The following is a 24,371-nucleotide window of genomic DNA, read 5'->3' as shown; positions in this document are numbered from 1 at the left end:
AGCCCAAAACATTACTCCACCTCCTCCTTGTTGGCGCTGTAGCCGTGTTTGCGTGGGGTGTCCATCAACCAGCCATCCTCCACTCCATCCATCTGGACCATCGAGCGCTGCACGGCACTCATCCGTGAACAAAACAGTTTTGAAATCAGTCTTCATGTAATGTTTGGCCCACTGGAGCCGTTTCTGCTTGTGTGAAGTGGATAGAGGAGGTCGACAGGATGGCATATGCACAGCTGCAAACCTCTGAAGGACCCTGCATCTTGTTGTTCTGGGGACGTTGGAGGCACCAGCAGCTTCAAAAACTTGTCTGCTGCTTTGACAAGGCTTTTTTGCCGCTGCTCTTTTAACCTGACGTAATTGTCTGTAGGAAAGAGTCCTCAATTTGCCCTTATCAGCACGCACACGTGTGTACTGTGAATCAGCTACATACTTCTTGATTGCCAAGACACTTCATCCTGATCATCGCACAATGTTGATTGTAGTCATGCCTTGACCTAAACACTCCACAATTTGTTGCTTCTCAGCAGCCGACACATCCTTTTTCTTTCCCATTTTGGCAGAAAATGTAGGCTGCTTAATAATGTGAGACACCCTTCTTAAGTAGTCTTGCCTTTCATTGGACACACCTGCCAAACTAATTAGCACAGGTGTCTGCAATTGCTTACAGTGATATAAAGAGCCCTGACACACATCACCATCAATGAGTTTAACTGACAAACAAACAAATTCTTCCCTTATCACTCCTAAACACTTTTTGCATAATAATTTGGAACACAGTGTACATGTGCTTTTCCACAAAACACCAGTGGTTCACGTAGTGAATCTTACAGTTCTAACTTGCCAACCGTGATCTGTATGGAGTTGTTCAATAAAGGGCCCAAAATTAAGATAACATAGATGGGAGAGGTCTCTATGAATAGGAATTCCTAAGTATTTGATACCCTGTGAGGGCCAGGCAAAGGGAAAGTTGGACTGGATGGAATCCTGTATGGATTTTGGCGAGGGAGACATCGAGGGCCTCAGACTTCGCTGCATTGATTTTAAAATTTGACCATGTAACAAAGTGATCTATTTCAGCCATAACAGCATGGATGGATATATGTGATTGAGTGATATATACTAGTACATCATCAGCAAATAGAGAGCACTTGTACTCGGTGCCTCCCACCTCAATCCACCTAATATTGGGGTTATGGCGAATTGATGAGTGCAGGTGCTCCGTCACTAGGATGTATAAGAGAGGGGACAGAGGACATCCCTGCCTTGTCCCATTGGTGATTGTGAAAGGTGATGAAAATGTTCTGATGCACCCCCTGGGCCTTGGGACACCCGGAGCCGGACCCTTTTTGGTGGATGCTGGTGGTTGTAGTCTTCATTGCAGCGACCCGGTTCCGTGGCTCAGGGTGGTCAAACCAGTGGCGGAACTATTTATGTGGTTTTGATGTTTAAATGTCCGACTACGCCACCCGTGGATTGCGGTCAGAGTGAACCCCTGCTGCAGGGCAGACCGCTGAGGCTGGTGTTGTGGGTGCAGCAGAGCGTAGCATAACTCCCCACGGGAGGAGTATAGCCTCAGGGCAGTGTATGCGGAGGATGGGGGTGATGGTGCAGGGCAGCAGCAGTAACGACACGGAGTCAGTGATGCAGTCCAGGGCCTTTACTCACAGTTCTTATTATCCAGACCACGTCTGCAGGTAACGGCTGCCCACGTCGTACTGTGCTCACCAGGTGAGTGGCTCAGACAACTCCCAGATAACTTTGGAGCGCTTCACAGGACCCCCTTTGTGTGTCCTTTGTCTGGCCTTTCTTACCAACCCTTCTGTCCGGCTGCCTCGGGCCTCCTCTTGGTAAACTTGGCGCCAGTTTCCCTGATACTATGTGCTGCCCTCCTAGTGGGTGTAGCGAGGGGCTGCACCACAGAAAATGTCACAGCCTCCGGTTTCTAGCTGAGGGTCGTTTCCTGCCTTCACTAGTTTCGGGGACCGGTCTCCCCCTTTGGCCTGACCCCTCCATGCAGGTGGATTCGGGCGTGCGGTGGCGACTCGCCCGTCCGCACCCCTGGGATCCCTTCGTTCCTCGTTCCTGGAGCCTTCTCCGCTCCTCTTCCTTCCTTCTCCCTCTTCCAGGCCTGGGCCTCTGTTACTAGGCCCGCCTCCGGAGCAGAGCTCATGCAGAGCCCCTGCTCCCTGCCACTTCTGCTCAGACTTCTCTGCACTGAACTAAGATGGTGCCCACCTTTTATACTCCCTTCTCAATGCACCCAGGAACTGCTTCCTCCCTGCTCCTGCACTACAGGGTTCCCCTTCCTCAGTGTTCCCTCCCCCCACTCCAGCCAGGGACAGAAACTGTCGTGCCCATCTCAGGGGCATATTGGTCGCCCTGCCCCACGGCAATGTGGTGTAATGCATGCAGGTGTCGGGTCCTGATCCGCACTCCATCCTTACCTGAGAGTGAGATATCACACCTCTGGGTGAGGTGCAATACCTCTGTAGCAACCGAGCCCTCAGGGTGCTACAGTTCCATTTATCTTCAGCCTAGGTGACGTATTGCGATACAGGGCCGTGATTTTGGCTATAAAAGGGTCCCCTAGACCCCTACCCCAAGCTTTTTAAGAGAATCATATATGGCGTGTGTAACATACCTGGCGGCGTCCTTGCATAGTGGTAGCATCCTAGCTACCCAGATGAGACCAGTTTCTCCAGTGGACAGTGGAAGTGATCTCCTTGAAGTAAAGGATTGGCCCTCGAATTCCCTGCGGAACATTCTGGCAGGCCTGAAGAAGAGGGGGCGTAAGGGGGGGGGTACTGTAACATACCTGGCGGCGTCCTTGCATAGTGGTCCATCTCCCACTGTGCAAGAGCGCGCACTTGATCTCCAGTCCAGGGTGTCTCTCTGGCTACCCTCCATGCTGTCTGTTTGCTTCTGTGTCTGCTGCTTAAGGGCGGCGCCCGATCACTTCCTGCTTTTTGTACCTGCTGCAGGCACACCCCTTGTGCGTCCTCAGCCTATTGCTGTCTGTCACCTGGTATTTAAACCAGCTGCCCCAATTAACCCATGCCTGAGCATCTTGCCCTGTCAGTTGGCTTTTGTCTCTGACAGGTCCTGTCTATGTTACCTGTCTTGCAGTATCTGTTCCCATGTCTGTACTGTGTCTTATCTGTGTACCTTAAGGCCCCGTCACACTAAGCGATGCAGCAGCGATCCCGACAACGATACGACCTGTCAGGGATCGTTGCTGCATCGCTAATACATCGCTGGTGAGCTGTCAAACAGGCAGGCTCACCAGCGATCAGGGGAGCAGCGATATCGTGGAAAGAATCGTTCCACGATGTCCGGCTCCCGTTACCAGCCTGCTGCAGGCTGGTAACTATGGTAAACATCGGGTTACTAAGTGCGCGTGTGCCCCTAGTAACCCGCTGTTTACCATGGATACCACTCTGCTACGGTGCGCGGGAGCCTCCGTGCACCGTAGCAGAGTGGTATCCATGGTAAACAGCGGGTTACTAAGTGCGCGCGTGCCCCTTGTAACCCGATGTTTACCATAGTTACCAGCCAGATCGTTGGTCCCGCTGGTCACACACAGCGATGTGTGCTGGCCAGCGGGAGGCCAACGACCAAAAAATGGTCCAGGACACTTTGCAACAATCAGCGACCTCACAGCAGGGGCCTGATCGTTGCAAAGTGTCACACACAGCGACATCGCTGGTGAGGTCGCTGGTGAGTCACCAAAACCGTGACTCAGCAGTAGTGTTGAGCCACCCCCGTAGTGTTCGAGTTCGGTTCGGTTCGTCGAACACCCGTGTGTTCGCCGAACTGTTCGTCGAACTGTTCGTCGAACACCTTCGAACACCGTTAAAACCAATGGCAGGCAAACAAAAACACATAGAAACACATAGAAAACACCTTCAAAGGTGTCCAAAAGCTGACAAACTGCTCAGAAGACACAACTAACACATGGAAAAGTGACAAGTACATATAGTCATGCGAAAAGAAAAGAGGTGGAGGAGTAAAAGGAGGGGGAGACACAGATATAGGCATGTCATGCCCTTCTAAAATCCAAAAAGTGAGAAGCCGAGACGGCCAGTCCGCTCCTGCCCGTGCCACCTCCGTGTCGCCGGGTTTGTGCCAGAGCCGCGGTGAACCCTGACGGCCAGCCCCCCTCTCCCAATACTGGTGCCTGTCCGCTGGTGGGTCGAGAGAGCCCCCCTGTGGTGGAGGCAGCTCTAAGCTTTTTAATTTAAATTGTCCCTCTAATTTGAATGAATACACTTTAAAACCATTTACAAGGATCTATTGGAGGGCAAGTCTCATGCCAGCAGCCGCGTAATTCCAACTCCAGTAGCGTCCACTAAAGCTGCTGCAGTTAAAAAGCTTTTATAAGGATCGAGCTCGGCTGTCCACCGCAAGGCATCCTAGTGCCAGTCCCAGCCCCTATGCCTTGGGGTGCCTCCTGATGCTCTTCACTGAGTATCCCGTGGTCCCGAAGCATTTCCTTTGAAAAAATTAAGTGTCCAAACTACAGGTGGTGTAGCTTGCTTAACAGCCGGGATAATCCGCTGACTAGCAGACACTGCTACTAGGCACAAAGTATTTCCTGGGCTAGATGCAGTTAAAAATTTGTAAGTAGATACTCTCGTTGGATGCTGAGAAAGCATTCCATAGAGTCTCCTGGCACGCCATATATGATTCTCTTAAAAAGCTTTGGGTAGGGGTCTAGGGGACCCTTTTATAGCCAAAATCACGGCCCTGTATCACAATACGTCACCTAGGCTGAAGATAAATGGAACTGTAGCACCGAGGGCTCGGTTGCTACAGACGTATTGCACCTCACCCAGAGGTGTGATATCTCACTCTCAGATAAGGATGGAGTGTGGATCAGGACCCGACACCTGCATGCATTACACCACATTGCCGTGGGGCAGGGCGACCAATATGCCCTTGAGATGGGCACGACAGTCCCTGTCCCTGGATGGAGTGGGGGGAGGGAACACTGAGGAAGGGGAACCCTGCAGTGCAGGAGCAGGGAGGAAGCAGTTCCTGGGTGCATTGAGAAGGGAGTATAAAAGGTGGGCACCATCTTAGTTCAGTGCAGAGAAGTCTGAGCAGAAGTGGCAGGGAGCAGGGGCTCTGCATGAGCTCTGCTCCGGAGGCGGGCCTAGTAACAGAGGCCCAGGCCTGCAAGAGGGAGAAGGAAGGAAGAGGAGCGGAGAAGGCTCCAGGAACGAGGAATGAAGGGATCCCAGGGGTGCGGACGGGTGAGTCGCCACCGCACGCCCGAATCCACCTGCGTGGAGGGGTCAGGCCAAAGGGGGAGACCGGTCCCCGAACTAGTGGAGGCAGGAAACGACCCTCAGCTAGAAACCGGAGGCTCTGACATTTTATGTGGCGCAGCCCCTTGCTCCACCCGCTAGGAAGGCACCACATAGGGTCAGGGAAACTGGCGCCAAGTTTACCAAGAGGAGGCCCGAGGCAGCCGGACAGAAGTGTTGGTAAGAAAGGCCAGACAAAGGACACACAAAGGGGGTCCTGTGAAGCGCTCCAAAGTTATCTGGGAGTTGTCTGAGCCCCTCATCTGGAGAGCACAGTACGACGTGGGTAGCCGTTACCTGCAGACGTGGTCTGGATAATAAGAACTGTGAGTAAAGGCCCTGAACTGCATCACTGACTCCGTGTCGTTAGTGCTGCTGCCCTGCACCATCAACCCCATCCTCCGCATACACTGCCCTGAGGCTATACTCCTCCCGTGGGGAGTTATGCTACGCTCTGCTGCACCCACAACACCAGCCTTAGCGGTCTGCCCTGTAGCGGCGGTTCACTCTGACCGCAATCCACGGGTGGCGTAGTCGGACATTTAAACATCAAAACCACATAAATAGTTCCGCCACTGGTTTGACCGCCCTGAGCCACGGAACCGGATCGCCGCCACGAAGACTACAACCACCAGCATCCACCAAAAAGGGTCCGGCTCCGGGTGTCCCAAGGCCCAGGGGGTGCGTCAGAACATTTTCATCACCTTTCACAATCACCAATGGGACAAGGCAGGGATGTCCTCTGTCCCCTCTCTTATACATCCTAGTGACGGAGCACCTGCTCTCATCAATTCGCCATAACCCCAATATTAGGTGGATTGAGGTGGGAGGCACCGAGTACAAGTGCTCTCTATTTGCTGATGATGTCCTAGTATATATCACTCAATCACATATATCCATCCCTGCTGTTATGGCTGAAATAGATCACTTTGTTACATGGTAAAATTTTAAAATCAATGCAGCGAAGTCTGAGGCCCTCGATGTCTCCCTCCCTAAATCCATATAGGATTCCATCCAGTCCAACTTTCCCTTTGCCTGGCCCTCACAGGGTATCAAATACTTAGGAATTCCTATTCATAGAGACCTCTCCCATCTATGTTATCTTAATTTTGGGCCCTTTATTGAACAATTCCATACAGACCACGGTTGGCAAGTTAGAACTGTAAGATTCACTACGTGAACCATTGGTGTTTTGTGGAAAAGCACATGTACACCGCGTTCCAAATTATTATGCAAAAAGTGTTTAGGAGTGATAAGGGAAGAATTTGTTTGTTTGTCAGTTAAACTCATTGATGGTGATGTGTGTCAGGGCTCTTTATATCACTGTAAGCAATTGCAGACACCTGTGCTAATTAGTTTGGCAGGTGTGTCCAATGAAAGGCAAGACTACTTAAGAAGGCTCTCTCACATTATTAAGCAGCCTACATTTTCTGCCAAAATGGGAAAGAAAAAGGATGTGTCGGCTGCTGAGAAGCAACAAATTGTGGAGTGTTTAGGTCAAGGCATGACTACAATCAACATTGTGCGATGATCAGGATGAAGTGTCTTGGCAATCAAGAAGTATGTAGCTGATTCACAGTACACACGTGTGCGTGCTGATAAGGGCAAATTGAGGACTCTTTCCTACAGGCAATTACGTCAGGTTGAAAGAGCAGCGGCAAAAAAGCCTTGTCATAGCAGCAGACAAGTTTTTGAAGCTGCTTGTGCCTCCAACGTCCCCCGAACAACAAGATGCAGGGTCCTTCAGAGGTTTGCAGCTGTGCATACGCCATCCTGTCGACCTCCTCTATCCACTTCACACAAGCAGAAACGGCTCCAGTGGGCCAAACATTACATGAAGACTGATTTCAAAACTGTTTTGTTCACGGATGAGTGCCGTGCAGCGCTCGATGGTCCAGATGAATGGAGTGGAGGATGGCTGGTTGATGGACACCCCACGCAAACACGGCTACAGCGCCAACAAGGAGGAGGTGGAGTAATGTTTTGGGCTGGAATCATGGGGAGAGAGATTGTCGGCCCCTTTAGGATCCCTGAAGGCGCTAAAGATGAACTCCATAATGCATGTGGATTTTAACAAACAGCACTTCCTGCCATGGTTCAAGAAGAAGAACCGTGTATTTCACAGCAAGATCATTTTTCTGCATGATAATGCACCATCTCATGCTGCACATAAAACATCTGCATCTCTGGCTGATATGGGCATAAAAGGGGACAAACTTATGGTGTGACCCCCATGCTCCCCTGACCTCTACCCCATTCAGAACCTTTGGAGCATCATTAAAAGGAGTGTCTATGATGGCGGGAGGCAGTTCACATCTAAGCAACAGCTCTGGGAGGGTATTCTGTCCTCATGCAAAACAATTGAAGCAGAAACCATCCAAAACCTGACAAATTCAATGGACGAGAGAGTTCAGAAGCTCCTTTCGAACAAGGGGTCCTATGTGAAAATGTAACATCACCTAGAATAAAGTTTTGAGTTGAAAACTTTGATTTCAGTTTCTAACAACCTGCTAATGCTTATAATTTCAAAAATGACCATTTTTTTGGTCTTTATTAAAATGAAAAGGTTGATCGAAAAGTTTGGGGGATCTAAGAGTGTGGCAACCCAGTAGTCATGATTACTTCGAATTCTGACAATATGAGGGTCATGCTGCAGGTAGTGCAGCAAGAAGGCACTTATGTGTCTTGCGCATCTCGGAGCCCCAAAATTATTTTCCGGGCTAGATGCAGCTAAAAATTATTTTTAATTTTAAATCTGGTGAAGCTTATTATAGATGGCCTAATAGGATCAGTGCTGCACACTGCTACAAAGCCCAAATTATTTTCCAGTCAAGATACAGATAAACATGATTAGTAATTTGAAAGCTTAAAACGGTTGGTAGGGTGATTTTAACCAATCATCAAGCTTTTACTCTCCCCAGGATGACACAGGGGTAGAAAAGTCGTTTCGGATCCATGATTTGTTCATCTTTATGAACGTGAGTCTGTCTACATTATCAGTGGAGAGCCGCGTGCGCTTATCTGTCAGCACACCACCAGCAGCGCTGAACACACGTTCAGAGAGAACGCTGGCTGCGGGGCATGACAAGATCTCCAAGGCGTAAGTGGCTAGCTCCGGCCATTTATCCAGATTGGAAGCCCAAAAAGAGCAAGGGTCCAGTGACACAGTCGTGGCTTCAATGTTAACTTGGAGATACTCCTGTACCATCGTCTCTAGGCGTTGACTATGTGTCAGACTTCTTGTCTCCTGTGGCCTTGCAAAGGATGGGCTAAAAAAGTGGTGAAATGATTCCGCAAAATTGATGTTACCAGCAGATACTGTGGTTCTGTTACGGTTTGAGTGCTGAACACTTGACGGTCCCACGGTTGGCAAGTTGGAACTGTGAGATTCACTACGTGCACCACTGGTATTTTGTGGAAAAGCACATGTAAGATTCTGCAACAGTCTCTGCTGATACTCCTGCATGTGTGCATCCCTTTCTATGGCAGGAATAATTTCTGCAAATTTACTTTTGTACCGGGGATCTAACAGTGTGGCAACCCAGTAGTCAGGATTATTTCTAATTCTCACAATTCGAGGGTCATGTTGCAGGTAGTGCAGCAAGAAGGCACTCATGTGTGTTGCGCATCCAGGAGCACCAAGTTCCTGTTGTGTTGGTGGCGAGGTAACAATCATGCTTCCTTCCTCTGTCCTCTCCCCCCAACCTCGCACAACAGAAATGTGATCAAGGTCTCCCTCATCTGATGAGTCTTCCATCAGTTCGTCCTCCACTTCTTCCTGGGCTCCTGCACCTTCCTCACTAGTTTGGCTGCTACCATGCGCCCTGGTAAAATCATCTACCCCACCCTCACATGCCTGCCGCCTTGGTGCTGCCGACCGTCTGGACCTTGCAGATGTTAGCCCTTCCGCATACAACTCCTCCTCCTCTACTTCCTCCACCTCCTCTTGTGCCACCACCTGACTCCGAATTCTGTTTAACATGTGCTCCAGCATGTAAATCACCGGAATAGTCATGCTGATAATGGCATCGTCAGCACTAAACATCTTCGTCGCCATTTCAAAACTGTGCAGAAGGGTGCATAGGTCCCTGATCTGAGACCACTCCTCCAGCGTGATTTGCCCCACCTCTGAATCTCGTTGGCCCAGGCTATACGTCAGAACGTATTGCACCAGGGCTTGTCGGTGCTGCCACAGTCGCTGCAACATGTGCAGAGTTGAATTCCACCGGGTAGGCACATCGCATTTTAGCCGGTGAAGTGGCAGGCCCAACGACTTCTGTAGAGATGTAAGTCGCTGAGCTGCGGGATGCGAACGGCGGAAGTGAGCACACAGCGACCGTGCCCTCTGCAGAAGGCCATCTAGTCTGGGATAGTGGGCTAAAAATTGCTGGACAACCAGGTTCAACACGTGAGCCATACAAGGCACGTGTGTGACATTGCCCCGGCGAAGGGCCGCACCCAGGTTTGCAGCATTGTCGCACACGGCCTTCCCTGGTTTCAGGTCCAGTGGAGACAACCATTCATGAAATTGGTTCTCCAGAGCTGACCACAACTCCTCAGCTGTGTGACTCACATTTCCCAGACATTTCAATGTAAAAACTGCCTGATGATGTTGAGCCCTACTGCCAGCATAGTAAGGAGGTGTTCAGGATCCCTTCTGCGCAGTTAGAAAGCTTGTGGCATGACCAGACAGGCTTTGGGTGCAGGTGGAAGACCGAGAGGAGGTTGAGGAGGCAGAAGCAGTGGAGGAACTTTGACATAAAGAGGATTGACGCACAACTCGTGGGGACGGCAAGACCTGGACAGCAGCCCCTTGTCCTGCTGTCACCATAGTTACCCAGTGCCCAGTCAGCGACATGTAACGCCCCTGTCCATGCCTACTCGTCCAAGTGTCTGTGGTGAAATGCACCCTGTCACACACAGAGTTTCTCAAAGAAGCGGTGATGTTGTGTGCGACATGCTGGTGGAGCGCAGGCACACCTTTCTTTGAGAAGTAGTGCCGACTGGGCATCTGGTACTGGGGCACTGCGACGGACATAAGGTCTCGAAAATCCTCTGTGTCCACCAGGCGGAAAGGCAGAATTTCTGTAGCCAAGAGCTTGCAGATGGTGAAATTCAACCTCTTAGCTTTCTCATGGCTAGGAGGAAATGGTCTTTTACTTGTCCACATCTGAGGGACCGAGGGCTGGCTATTGTGCTTAAACGGGGTTGATAAGGGTGTCCCCAGCAAACTGCCGGTCTGTGAGGAAGATGCAGGCAGACATGTTAGGTTGCCTTGATCCAAAGGTGGTGCTATCGATGTCGGACAGCGCTCAAGACCAGCTGGTGTTACCACCTCCAAAGAAAATGATGACCTGCCAATCACGCTGGCTGTTGCGGGTAAAGAGGTGGCAGGTCTGCGCCCCAAAACAGGTGTGACTGCTGTCCCCCCAGTCACAGAGGATGAAGAGGCCGCGGATGCACAAGATATGGCAGACGGTGGTTGGCCCGGCCGGCTAGGCCGCATTGTAGCACACTGAGCTTCCCAATGCAACTTATGCTTCATGTCCATGTGGCGGTTCATGCATGAAGTACTCAAACTATGTATTTTTTGGCCTCTACTTAGCTTTTGCTGACAATTGTTACAGATAACACGAGTTGGGTCATCTTTATCGATCTGAAAAAATGCCCAGGCTATGCAAGGCTTAGCACCCATGCGACCTGAAGAGCCACCACGACTTGTGGTGAGAGGCAGAGTTGTGTTTGAGGATGCAGTTGTTGACGTGCTTCCAGTACTACGTCTCTGTCCAGGAAGGCGCAACCTGACCTCGTCGTCACTAGCATCTTCCTCCACCTCCTCTGCTGACCTCATCTCTTGGCTGACTGTGGGTTGACAGTAAGTGGGATCTCCGACCTCATCATCATCACCCTGTGCGTTATCACACCCGTCGTCCTCAGAGCCAACCTGTTCCTGCCCTGACAAAAAACTAAAGTTGTTGCTCCAATCAGGTATTTGAGTCTTATCATCGTCTTCCTCATTGTCTCCACCAACAGGAGTTACAGTTTGGGAATGAGGTTCTACATTATGGTCAGAACCTTCTGCGTCTGGTCCTGGATCCGACTCATAAAGATTCTGGGCATCAGTGCAGATCATTTCCTCGTCTGGATTCACAGAAGCGCTGGAGTCGACCTCTGATTCCCAGGCTATAGTATGAGTAAACAGCTCTGCAGACTCAACCATCTGTTCTACCTCATACTCAGACGGGCAGCTGGAGATTTGGGAGCTGTGAGGAAGCAAGTGCGATTTGGGTGACACCTTTGAGGACTGGAGTATTTGTGATGTTGAAGTTGATGTGGAGGAGAGCCCACTTAAAGGAGCACTTGATATCCGTTGAAGCACCTGCTGTTTTTGTGCCTCATCTGGAATTTGTAGCGATTGGCGTGGCCGTAAGAAAGGGATCTTATCACATTGTCCGCTAAAAGAAGTAGACATTTTAGTTTGGCTGGAAGATGGTCTTTCTTCTGCACCTACCCCACGGACACAACCTTTTTTCCCCTTCCCAACACGCCTATTCCCCTTTCCACCAGCAGCAGGCCTTTTTCCACTCATTTTGGTGGTTAACTAATTCACAACTCTGGAGTTGTTTGCACAAAAAAACAATGGATGGTAACCGAGCAGAGCTGAGTGGCCAAACTGTGGTATTAGGCCAAAACTATTGGCTGGGTTAGATGCAGAAAAAAATTATTTTTAATTTGCAACCTGATGGAGGTCAGTATAGATGGACTAATAGACCAAGTCCCACACACCGCTAGAAGCCCAAATATTTTTTCAGAGCTAGATGCAGAAAATTTTTTTATTCAATTTGCAACCTGATGGAGGTCAGTATAGATGGACTAATAGACCAAGTCCCACACACTGCTAGAAGCCCAAATATTTTTTCAGAGCTAGATGCAGAAAAAAATTATTTTTAATTTGCAACCTGATGGAGGTCAGTATAGATGGACTAATAGACCAAGTGCCACACCGCTAGAAGCCCAAATATTTTTTCAGAGCTCGATGCAGAAAAAAATTATATTCAATTTGCAACCTGCTGGAGGTCAGTATAGAAGGACTAATAGAACAAGTCCCACACACTGCTAGAAGCCCAAATATTTTTTCAGAGCTAAATGAAGAAAAAAATTATATTTAATTTGCAACCTGATGGAGGTCAGTATAGATGGACTAATAGACCAAGTCCCACACACCGCTAGAAGCCCAAATATTTTTTCAGAGCTAGATGCAGAAAATTTTTTTATTCAATTTGCAACCTGATGGAGGTCAGTATAGATGGACTAATAGACCAAGTCCCACACACTGCTAGAAGCCCAAATATTTTTTCAGAGCTAGATGCAGAAAAAAATTATTTTTAATTTGCAACCTGATGGAGGTCAGTATAGATGGACTAATAGACCAAGTCCCACACACTGCTAGAAGCCCAAATATTTTTTCAGAGCTAGATACAGAAAAAAATTATTTTTAATTTGCAACCTGATGGAGGTCAGTATAGATGGACTAATAGACCAAGTCCCACACACCGCTAGAAGCCCAAATATTTTTTCAGAGCTAGATGCAGAAATTTTTTTTATTCAATTTGCAACCTGATGGAGGTCAGTATAGATGGACTAATAGACCAAGTCCCACACACTGCTAGAAGCCCAAATATTTTTTCAGAGCTAGATGCAGAAAAAAATTATTTTTAATTTGCAACCTGATGGAGGTCAGTATAGATGGACTAATAGAAAAAGTCCCACACGCTGCTAGAAGCCCAAATATTTTTTCAGAGATAAATGAAGAAAAAAAATATTTTTAATTTGCAACCTGATGGAGGTCAGTATAGATGGACTAATAGACCAAGTCCCACACACTGCTAGAAGTCCAAATATTTTTTCAGAGCTAGATGCAGAAAAAAATTATTTTTAATTTGCAACCTGATGGAGGTCAGTATAGATGGACTAATAGACCAAGTCCCACACACCGCTAGAAGCCCAAATATTTTTTCAGAGCTAGATGCAGAAAAAAATTATATTCAATTTGCAACCTGCTGGAGGTCAGTATAGAAGGACTAATAGAATAAGTCCCACACACTGCTAGAAGCCCAAATATTTTTTCAGAGCTAAATGAAGAAAAAAATTATTTTTAATTTGCAACCTGATGGAGGTCAGTATAGATGGACTAATAGACCAAGTCCCACACACTGCTAGAAGCCCAAATATTTTTTCAGAGCTAGATGCAGAAAAAAATTATATTCAGTTTGCAACCTGATGGAGGTCAGTATAGATGGACTAATAGAATGATGCTATGCCCAAAAGATTTTACTTCACTAGGTGCAGTAAAAAAATTGGTATTCTATACACAGGTGGTATATCTTGCAACACAGATAGGCTACTCCACTGACTAACACACTCTGCAATAGGCCAAAAAGGATTAGCTTTGCTAGATTCAGCCAAATGCTGTGAAAAAAACTTGCACAGCACTGGCACAGACCTGCCTGGCAAAAACTGATAGGAACTGATGTAACCTAGTCCTGAAAAGGACTCCAATTACAATTAGTCTTTACTCCCACAATCTATCTATTTAAGAGCACAGACCTGCTTGATAAAAGTCGTAGGAAATGCTGTAACCTAGTCCTTAAAAGGACTGCAATCACAACTATTCCCTACTCCCAAGCTATCTGTATATTTGTGCGAAAATTGGCTTGAAATTAACAAGGTATAGCGCACACAGCAACAGCGGTGCCATCTAACACGCAGCTGCAGCAGTGAGAAAATGGTGGCGACGGGGAAAATGGCTTGGTCTTATAGGGCAAGGACATGTGACATACACTGCCAATCACACATGCCCTTGCTTGTGTGAAAAAAAGCACTTCGCTCCGTGTGTGCGCTGCTGATAGGCTGACAGATTGCACCTCCCCACTGCAAATGCGGGAAAGAGAAAAAGAAATGGAGATCTTCATTGTTCCTGCAGAGATCCATCCCCTGCCCCTCCCCCCGCCCCGCTGTACACTCAAACTGCGTATTAACATTAATTTTCATCATTACTGAGAAAAAATCCAGTTATGATTTTGGTGCACGAACAGTTATCGAACATAACCTCGAACAGCCGAATTTTTCTCAAATTGTTCGTGTACGCCGACCGGCTCGAACACCGCCCAAAACAGCTCGAATTTGAGATTGGCGAACAGTTCGAGTAGAACAACGCTCATCTCTACTCAGCAGCGATATCGCTAGCGATATCGCTATGTGAGACGGGGGCTTTAACCTGCAGTCTGTACTCGTTCTTTGCCTGTTCGTTCCGCCTTCCAGGAGGCTGTATTTCCAGGCCAGTCTGAACACGCTCCTTGCCTGTTCGTCCTGCCTCTCTGGGTGCCGTATTCCCAGACCCGCTCCTGTATCCCGCTGCAGTGTCGGTCTCCTCCGTACACTCAGTTCCAGTCTGAACTCTCTCCTATCTTTTACCTGTTTTTTCTCTATGTCCGTTCCTTTCCTTTTTCTGCAGAGTCTGAACTCGTACCTAACTCCTGCTCGTTGTCACTGTACTTCCATTTGCGAGTTTGTGGTCCACTCGCTACTTCTCTGCAAGTACCCTGTGGGTATCTGGTTCTGCCTTTCCTTTCTAGTCTGTTCCGTGTGAAAAGAGACCTGTTCCCACCGCGTCTGCGGTTTTCGCTTTGCTCAGCTCTGTCCGCCGCGTCTGCGGTTTTCGCTTTGCTCAGCTCTGTCCGCCACGTCTGCGGTTTTCGCTTTGCTCAGCTCTGTCCGCCGCGTCTGCGGTTTTCGCTTTGCTCAGCTCTGCCGCCGCGTCTGCGGTTTTCGCTTTGCTCAGCTCTGTCCGCCGCGTCTGCGGTTTTCGCTTTGCTCAGCTCTGTCCGCCGCGTCTGCGGTTTTCGCTTTGCTCAGTTCTGTCCGCCGCGTCTGCGGTTTTCGCTTTGCTCAGCTCTGTCCGCCGCGTCTGCGGTTTTCGCTTTGCTCAGCTCTGTCCGCCGCGTCTGCGGTTTTCGCTTTGCTCAGTTCTGTCCGCCGCGTCTGCGGTTTTCGCTTTGCTCAGCTCTGTCCGCCGCGTCTGCGGTTTTCGCTTTGCTCAGCTCTGTCCGCCGCGTCTGCGGTTTTCACTTTGCTCAGCTCTGCCCGCCGTGTCTGCGGTTTTCGCTTTGCTCAGCTCTGTCCGCCGCGTCTGCGGTTTTCGCTTTGCTCAGCTCTGTCCGCCGCGTCTGCGGTTTTTGCTTTGCTCAGCTCTGTCCGCCGCGTCTGCGGTTTTCGCTTTGCTCAGCTCTGTCCGCCGCGTCTGCGGTTTTCGCTTTGCTCTGCTCTGTCCGCCGCGTCTGCGGTTTTCGCTTTGCTCAGCTCTGTCCGCCGCGTCTGCGGTTTTCGCTTTGCTCAGCTCTGTCCGCCGCGTCTGCGGTTTGGCTGTGCTCGGCCCTGTCCACCGCGTCTGCGGTTTCGAATTTGTCTCCCAGTCTGTACTGGACCCTACCCAGCCTGCGCTCTAGTCTGCCTGTTCCTGTATTCCCCGGTGTGGGTCAACAGCCGTGTCCGGAGTCTGACCTGGAGTAGACCCTGGTTCCTCTGCTCGGTTCCTCCCTGGTGCACTGGCGTCGTATGCCATCGTGCAACCTTGGTCGGATCGGGCAGATACTTAGTTACGCCCCTCCAGGCACTCTCCGGATCATAGCACAGTGGAATCACTACATAAACACGCACACGCCAGTCAGTCCGGGCGTGTGCATTACAGCATGCTCAGGCCATGGTTCCCGTTGAGCCCCACGGCCTTCGCTCTCTGAGACTTTTATCCAGCGAATACGTGCATTAAAAATAAATAATTTTTTTTTTTTTTTTTCTCTAGCTGAGTTCCAGGCGAATTACGCACCCGTCCAGATGGATCTATCAGCTCTCGTTCCTGCGGATCCGCCACGTTACTATGGGGATCCAAGACAGAGTCGTGCATTTGTGGAGCAATGCATGCTACACTTCAAGTTCTACCGTCTTTGTTTTCCCACCGATCGGGTTAAGGTATGATTCATTATGTCTAACCTAGCGGGTGATGCCTTGGAATGGATCAACCCCCTATGGGAAACACAGGATCCTATTGTCCTGGACATAATGGCCTTCCTGGTGGCCTTTCTAATGGTCTTCGATGATCCTAACCCGGAGGCTCCTGCTGAAGCTTCACTTCCCAGTATCCCGTAGCAGCCCCGATGGGTAATGTGTGTGGGTAGCGCAATAGTCCTCCAGCCCAATGAGACTACTGCCCACCCAGAATCCTCACAGGGTGACTACACTCTCCGGAATACTTCTCCCAACCTCAAGAGGCAGTCCAGACGTGCTACACGTAGAGGCAAGCCGTCACGCCAGGGTCTGTCCTCCCTGAGACCTCCTGACCCCAACCTTGAAGTCCCTACTGAAGCTTCATCTCCCTGTATCCCGGAGAAGCCCCAACTGGTAATGTGCGTGGGTAGTGCACCAGTTCTCCTGCCCGAAGAGACTGCTGCCCACCCAGAATTCACACCGGAGGACCCCCTGTTGCCTCCTGAATCCCCCGGGATACCACTTGAGGACAATTGGAGAGAGACTTCCCTATACCCTGCACCTGATACCTCGCCCGCTTCGTCCAGTGAGTCCGACCTAGTGTTCTCTGAAGCAGAGGTTATCCCTGAGTCTCTACACCCCTCCGATCAGGCGGAGGATCTCCAGTTGTCTCCTGAACCCTTCGGGGTGCTGCCTGGTAGCGAAAGCACAGAGACTCTTCTATACTCTGTACCTGATACCTTGCTCGCTTCGTCCAGTGAGTCCCACCTAGTGTACTCCGAAGCAGAGGTTACTCCCGAGTCTCTACACCCCTCCAACCAGGCGGAGGACCTCCAGTTGTCTCTAGAACCCTTCGGGGTGCCACCTGGTGGTGAATGGACAGAGACTTTCCTATATCCTGGATCTGATACCTCGCTTGCTTCGTCCAGTGAGTCCGACCTAGTGTACTCTGAAGCAGAGGTTACCCATGAGTCTCTACACCCCTCTGACCAGGTGGAGGACCTCCAGTTGTCTCCAGAACCCTTCAGGGTGCCACCTGGTGGTGAATAGACAGAGACTTTCCAATACTCGCTACCCGATACCTCGCCTGCTTCGTCCAGTGAGTCCGACCTAGTGTACTCTGAAGCAGATGTTTTCCCCGAGCCTCTGCACTCTTCTGACCCGGCAGAGGACCTACAGTTGTTTCCTGACTCCTCCGGGGTACCACCAGATAACAAAGAGACAGTGACTTTTTCTCACCCTGTACCTGATAACCCGTCTATTTCTTCCTGTGAATTTGACAAGATGTATCTTGAAGCAGAGGTTATCCCCGAGTCTCTACACCCCTCCGACGAGGCGGAGGACCTCCAGTTGTCTCCTGAACCCTTCGGGGTGCTACCTGATAACGAATGGACAGGTACTCTTCTATATTCGGTACCTGATACCTCGCCCGCTTCATCCAGCGAGTCCGACCTAGTGTACTCCGAAGCAGAAGTTACCCCCGAGTCTCTGCACTATTCCGACCCGGCGGAGGACCCCCAGTTGTTTTCTGAATCCTCCTGGGTACCACCAGATAACAAGGTAACAGGGACTTTTCTACACCTTGTACCTGATACCTCGCCCATTTCATCCTGTGAGTTTGACAAGATGTACCCCGAAGCAGAGGTTATCCCCGAGTCTCTGCACTCCTCCAACCCGGCGGAGGACTTCCAGTTGTCTCCTGAACCCTCTGGGGTGCTACCTGATAATAAGTGGAGAGAGACTTCCCTGTGTGCTGTTCCTGGTACTCCACCTGTTTCGTCTGTTGCTGAGGATGGCTGGATAGGAGGTAGCATCCTAGCTACCCAGATGAGACCAGTTTCTCCAGTGGACAGTGGAAGTGATCTCCTTGAAGTAAACGATTGGCCCTCGAATTCCATGCGGAACATTCTGGCAGGCCTGAAGAAGAGGGGACGTAAGGGGGGGGTACTGTAACATACCTGGCGGCGTTCTTGCATAGTGGTCCATCTCCCACTGTGCAAGAGCGCGCACTTGATCTCCAGTCCAGGGTGTCTCTCTGGCTTCCCTCCATGCTGTCTGTTTGCTTCTGTGTCTGCTGCTTAAGGGCGGCGCCCGATCACTTCCTGCTTTTTGTACCTGCTGCAGGCACACCCCTTGTGCGTCCTCAGCCTATTGCTGTCTGTCACCTGGTATTTAAACCAGTTGCCCCAATTAACCCATGCCTGAGCATCTTGCCCTGTCAGTTGGCTTTTGTCTCTGACATGCCAGGTCCTGTCTATGTTACCTGTCTTGCAGTATCTGTTCCCATGTCTGTACTGTGTCCTATCTGTGTACCTTAACCTGCAGTCTGTACTCGTTCCTTGCCTGTTCGTTCCGCCTTCCTGGAGGCTGTATTTCCAGGCCAGTCTGAACACGCTCCTTGCCTTTTCGTCCTGCCTCTCTGGGTGCCGTATTCCCAGACCCGCTCCTGTATCCCGCTGCAGTGTCGGTCTCCTCCGTACACTCAGTTCCAGTCTGAACTCTCTCCTATCTTTTACCTGTTTTTTCTCTATGTCCGTTCCTTTCCTTTTTCTGCAGAGTCTGAACTCGTACCTAACTCCTGCTCGTTGTCACTGTACTTCCGTTTGCGAGTTTGTGGTCCACTCGCTACTTCTCTGCAAGTACCCTGTGGGTATCTGGTTCTGCCTTTCCCTTCTAGTCTGTTCCGTGTGAACAGAGCCCTGTTCCCACCGCGTCTGCGGTTTTCGCTTTGCTCAGCTCTGTCCGCCGCGTCTGCGGTTTTCGCTTTGCTCAGCTCTGTCCGCCGCGTCTGCGGTTTTCGCTTTGCTCAGCTCTGTCCGCCGCGTCTGCGGTTTTCGCTTTCCTCAGCTCTGTCCGCCGCGTCTGCGGTTTTTGCTTTGCTGAGCTCTGTCCGCCGCGTCTGCGGTTTTCGCTTTGCTCAGCTCTGTCCGCCGCGTCTGCGGTTTTCGCTTTGCTCAGCTCTGTCCGCCGCGTCTGCGGTTTTCGCTTTGCTCTGCTCTGTCCGCCGCGTCTGCGGTTTTCGCTTTGCTCAGCTCTGTCCGCCGCGTCTGCGGTTTTCGCTTTGCTCAGCTCTGTCCGCCGCGTCTGCGGTTTTCGCTTTGCTCAGCTCTGTCCGCCGCGTCTGCGGTTTTCGCTTTGCTCAGCTCTGTCCGCCGCGTCTGCGGTTTTCGCTTTGCTCAGCTCTGTCCGCCGCGTCTGCGGTTTTCGCTTTGCTCAGCTCTGTCCGCCGCGTCTGCGGTTTTCGCTTTGCTCAGCTCTGTCCGCCGCGTCTGCGGTTTCGCTTTGCTCAGCCCTGTCCACCGCGTCTGCGGTTTCGAATTTGTCTCCCAGTCTGTACTGGACCCTACCCAGCCTGCGCTCTAGTCTGCCTGTTCCTGTATTCCCCGGTGTGGGTCAACAGCCGTGTCCGGAGTCTGACCTGGAGTAGACCCTGGTTCCTCTGCTCGGTTCCTCCCTGGTGCACTGGCGTCGTATGCCGTCGTGCGACCTTGGTCGGATCGGGCAGATACTTAGTTACGCCCCTCCAGGCACTCTCCGGATCATGGCACAGTGGAATCACTACATAAACACGCACACGCCAGTCAGTCCGGGCGTGTGCATTACAGCGTGCCAGGAGACTCTATGGAATGCTTTCTCAGCATCCAACGAGAGTATCTAATTACCACGGGATACTCAGTGAAGGGCATCAGGAGGCACCCCAAGGCATAGAGGCTGGGACTGGCAGTAGGATGCCTTGCGGTGGACAGCCGAGCTCGATCCTTATAAAAGCTTTTTAACTGCAGCAGCTTTAGTGAACGCTACTGGAGCTGGAATTACGCGGCTGCTGGCATGAGACTTGCCCTCCAATAGATCCTTGTAAATGGATTTAAAGTGTATTCATTCAAATTAGAGAGACAATTTAAATTAAAAAGCTTAGAGCTGCCTCCACCACAGGGGGGCTCGCTCGACCCACCAGCAGACAGGCACCAGTATTGGGAGAGGGGGGCTGGCCGACAGGGTTCACCGCGGCTCTGGTACAAACCCGGCGACACGGAGGTGGCACGGGCAGGAGCGGACTGAACGTGTCGGCTTCTCACTTTTTGGATTTTAGAAGGGCATGACATGCCTATATCTGTGTCTCCCCTTCCTTTTACTCCTCCACCTCTTTTCTTTTCTCATGATTATATGTACTTGTCACTTTTTCATGTGTTAGTTGTGTCTTCTGAGCAGTTTGTCAGCTTTTGGACACCTTTGAAGGTGTTTTCTATGTGTTTTTGTTTGCCTGCCATTGGTTTTAACGGTGTTCGAAGGTGTTCGACGAACAGTTCGACGAACAGTTCGGCGAACACACGGGTGTTCGACGAACCGAACCGAACTCGAACACTACGGGGGTGGCTCAACACTACTACTGAACACTGAATGCCTCAAAAGGTCTAGTATTTAAACCCCAGACCACACCCTGGGGTGGAGATATGGTGAACAACCCCCTACCCGCTTTATAGTCGTTCACAAAAAAACTGGCCCATTACAAATGGCTGATTAACCTTCTTAACATATCATGCAGGAGTAAATTTCAAGGTTTCACATCACTGAAGCTAATAGCCTCAGTGCAACATATATCCCCACCAGAACTCTGCCAATGACTTTGTCACACCAGTGTTCACTCAGGGCTGGGACATTGACGTTCGCTGTGACCACCGGGGCCTTCGGATACAAGTCTCACTTTGATACGCACTCTAGGCCAGGACTTCTGATGTGCAGTAACCTTATATGGCTTGCTCAAGGATATAAAATCCAGCCTAAAATGAACGCCTGGATGAAAATGTGGTGTGACGGAGCGCGGAGAACCAGACAGCAGGGGAAGTTGGAGAGGTGATCGGTGAGTATGAGTTTTTTTGTCTTCTTACACCTTAGGTTTATTATGGTCTGGTATCTGAAGATTCTCATAGCATTCTAGAGAACATTCACTTTATGAAGAGTAACTGCGATTTGGCAAATTAAAATTTTTGCCAGATCTGCTCATTTCTAGACCATATCACTAGACCATATGGCGAACTTTAAATACAGAAAAGCAGTATAATAAGTGGAGCAGTGGGAAATAAAGACCGAAGATTTCCACTTTTTACCTGGAGATAGATTCTTTTAAAAAATCATTCCTTTGATGCATTTTTATGACTTGTAATACTTTGTTTCCAAACCACAGCGAAGATGAGAGACAGAAAAGTTTTGAAGCTCAGATGATAGATCAGGGTATTAGTCATTAAATATTGTATGCCAATGGCTCTATTAGTTCATACTTTCACAATAGTTTTTGCATAAATTGATACTAAGTGAAAAGAAAGCAATTTCAATAATATTTTCTTAAATTATTAGCCTTGTAAATGAGCTTAAAAATAGAACAATTAGCTTAATCTAGATTATGTTTTCGAAACAATAGAGAAACAAGGGAAAATTCTAATTTGTTTTATCCTAGCAACACAAAGATTGTGAAATAATTTGAACTGAAAAGTGGAGTCTGATGAAACAATATTAGAGGTAAAAATGTGTTTTTATAACTTCTTTCTTTTATGCCTTAGTTTCAAGTCTCTTGTTACTTCTTACTAGCATATAAGAGGATGACATTTTGTTCCAATAAAAAATAATTACAAAGGTTTATAGCCAAGCTAATGAACTGCCTTAGCAAGTATTTCTTTAATGTCACTCACATACTAAATTATATGCTTGGAAGAACTATTTTTAAAGACTACAAGGTGCCAGTTGGCACTTTACTAGTGAAACACATTTGATACAAACTTACATATATGCTTAAAATGCATTAAGTGGAGAAAATTATAAAAAGGTTACACTTTAAAATGTCATTTTTGTTTTCTATACATCTAGATTGTATATTGTTAAAACAAATAATGCATGACAAATGTTTGTTTAAAGGGGTTCTCCGAGAAATTCAACAAAATAAGTTAATAAAATTAATAATACACATCTAAATAATTAATATTTTTCTAAATAGCTTTATTTAGCAAAAGGAATTTTTTATCTAGTGCACTGTTTTAGGATTTTAAAGATGGCAACTGTCATATATTATTATGCAGCCCGTCCTAGATTTCAGAGGACATGTAGTAGGATGGACTTTGTGAAGTACATCTGCTCAAGACAGACATCAGGTCAGAGCCGCATTCTGTCAGGCATCCTGAATGTGCATTCCTCTGTTCAGCCAACTTTTACAAGATCATAGTTTTGCCTCTATACAAGTCACTAGTGCAGCCACACTTAGAATACTGTGTACAATTTTGGTCTCTAGTGTATAAGAAGGACATAGCTGAGCTAGCGCAAGTGCAGAAAAAAGAGACAAAGGTTATTAAGGGAATGGGTGAACTGTAATACCAAGATAGGTTATCAAACTTGGGGATATTCAGAGAGGAAGAAGACTACAAGCCTCGTTAGAGAGTTGATATTGACTTTTAGGATTGCTACTTCCTATAGGTGGCACTAGAGTTGTAGTTTTCTTCCTCTCTGAAGAGACAATTTGCAGATTTCGCAGAGGAGCATTGCAGCTTAAAAGTCTCCTCACCTTGGCATGTCAGGCATGACATGTCTCTCTCCACAAGGAAAAGCATTACCCTTTGGATCCCAGTCAGATGCCTCTCACCCAGCCAAACCAGATCTCACAATTTGCACTTATGAGGGGCAGTACCTCAAAACACAGTGTCTGCAAATTGAGATTTTGGTTTTGGCTATTATCCTAAGTAATATGACAAGGCTCGTAAAAGAGTCGATATTGACTTTTAGGATTGCTTCTTACTATAGGTGGCACTAGAGCTCTAGTCCTATTCCTCTCTGAGGAGACAATTTGAAAGATCTATTGATTAAAATGAACTTTGTTTGTGGGACAACTCCTTTAAGTTCACCGATCAGCTGATGGTCGCTTGACTTTAAGTGCCGTAGCATTCAGCTGATTGTCATGTGACCATCAGTTGATTGCTGAAGCCCGTAAAACTGAACATGGGAAAATTTACAAGAATTTTCCCATGCTCTCTATATCACCGTGGCTCATCAGCTGATCTTCAGCTGATGAACCCCAGTGACCCCCCTGAAGCACTGTATACTGATAGGGGTGATTTTACACCCCTGTCAGTATACAGTGCTGTATTCTACAGCTGTGACATCAATGATTGCTGATGTCACAGCTGTAGAAATGATCTGGATCGTCATGGGACATTTGCCGCTGATGAATTACGTCATTGACGGCGGACAGGTGAGGGATGCGGTTGTTGTTTTTTTATATTTTTGCAGGAGATTGAGGGCTTCGCGGAGGCGAGTAATAAAAGAAATTATAGAACTGTGTCTGTTTTAATTCATTAAAATAATTTATTATGGCCGTGTCTTTTTTTGAAAAAGCACAGTTCACTTTACCTTGTGGTTAGTATTCGGGGCGTCTTATAGACGCCCTCCATTACTTACCTGGGCTTCACGTCAGCCACCAATACTAGGCTGACATGAAGCCTAACCCCATTACCCCCTGCCACCGCTACAGGGCAGCGTGGAAGAGCGAGGCTAAGCATCAGATTTGGTGCATCTTATGGATGCGGCATTTCTGGGACCGCTGAACAGTGATATTAAAAGCTGTAGAGGGTATTAGTATTCATGGCCCCTTCCATGGCTATTAATATCAACCAGGAGCCATCTAGTTTAGCCTTTGCTGGCTAGATTTTATTATAGGGGGACCCCACGTCAATTTTTTTCTGGGGTCCCCATGTAATCTAGCCAGTAAAGGCTAAACAAACAGCTGCGGGCTGATATTAAGAGCCATGGAACATTGTTAGCTAATGGCCCCTTCCACGGCTACTAATATCAGCCCCAGAGCTTGGCTTTCCCTCTGCTGGTTATAAAAATGAGCCCACGCCATTATTTTTTTTAAATTTTAGCCTCAGTGCCTATAATTCAGACGTAGCACCGCTTTGGACGCAATTTTTTTCTGCGTCCAAAATGTTGTATTCTATTGAACGCAGGTAAATCCACATCTGTTCACTGAACCATGCGGATTTA

This window comes from Phyllobates terribilis, unplaced genomic scaffold, assembly GCF_046119375.1.
Source record: "Phyllobates terribilis strain yellow unplaced genomic scaffold, ASM4611937v1 Scaffold_4__5_contigs__length_816908805, whole genome shotgun sequence".
Lineage (NCBI taxonomy): Eukaryota > Metazoa > Chordata > Amphibia > Anura > Dendrobatidae > Phyllobates > Phyllobates terribilis.
Note: the sequence above shows the minus strand (reverse complement) of the source record.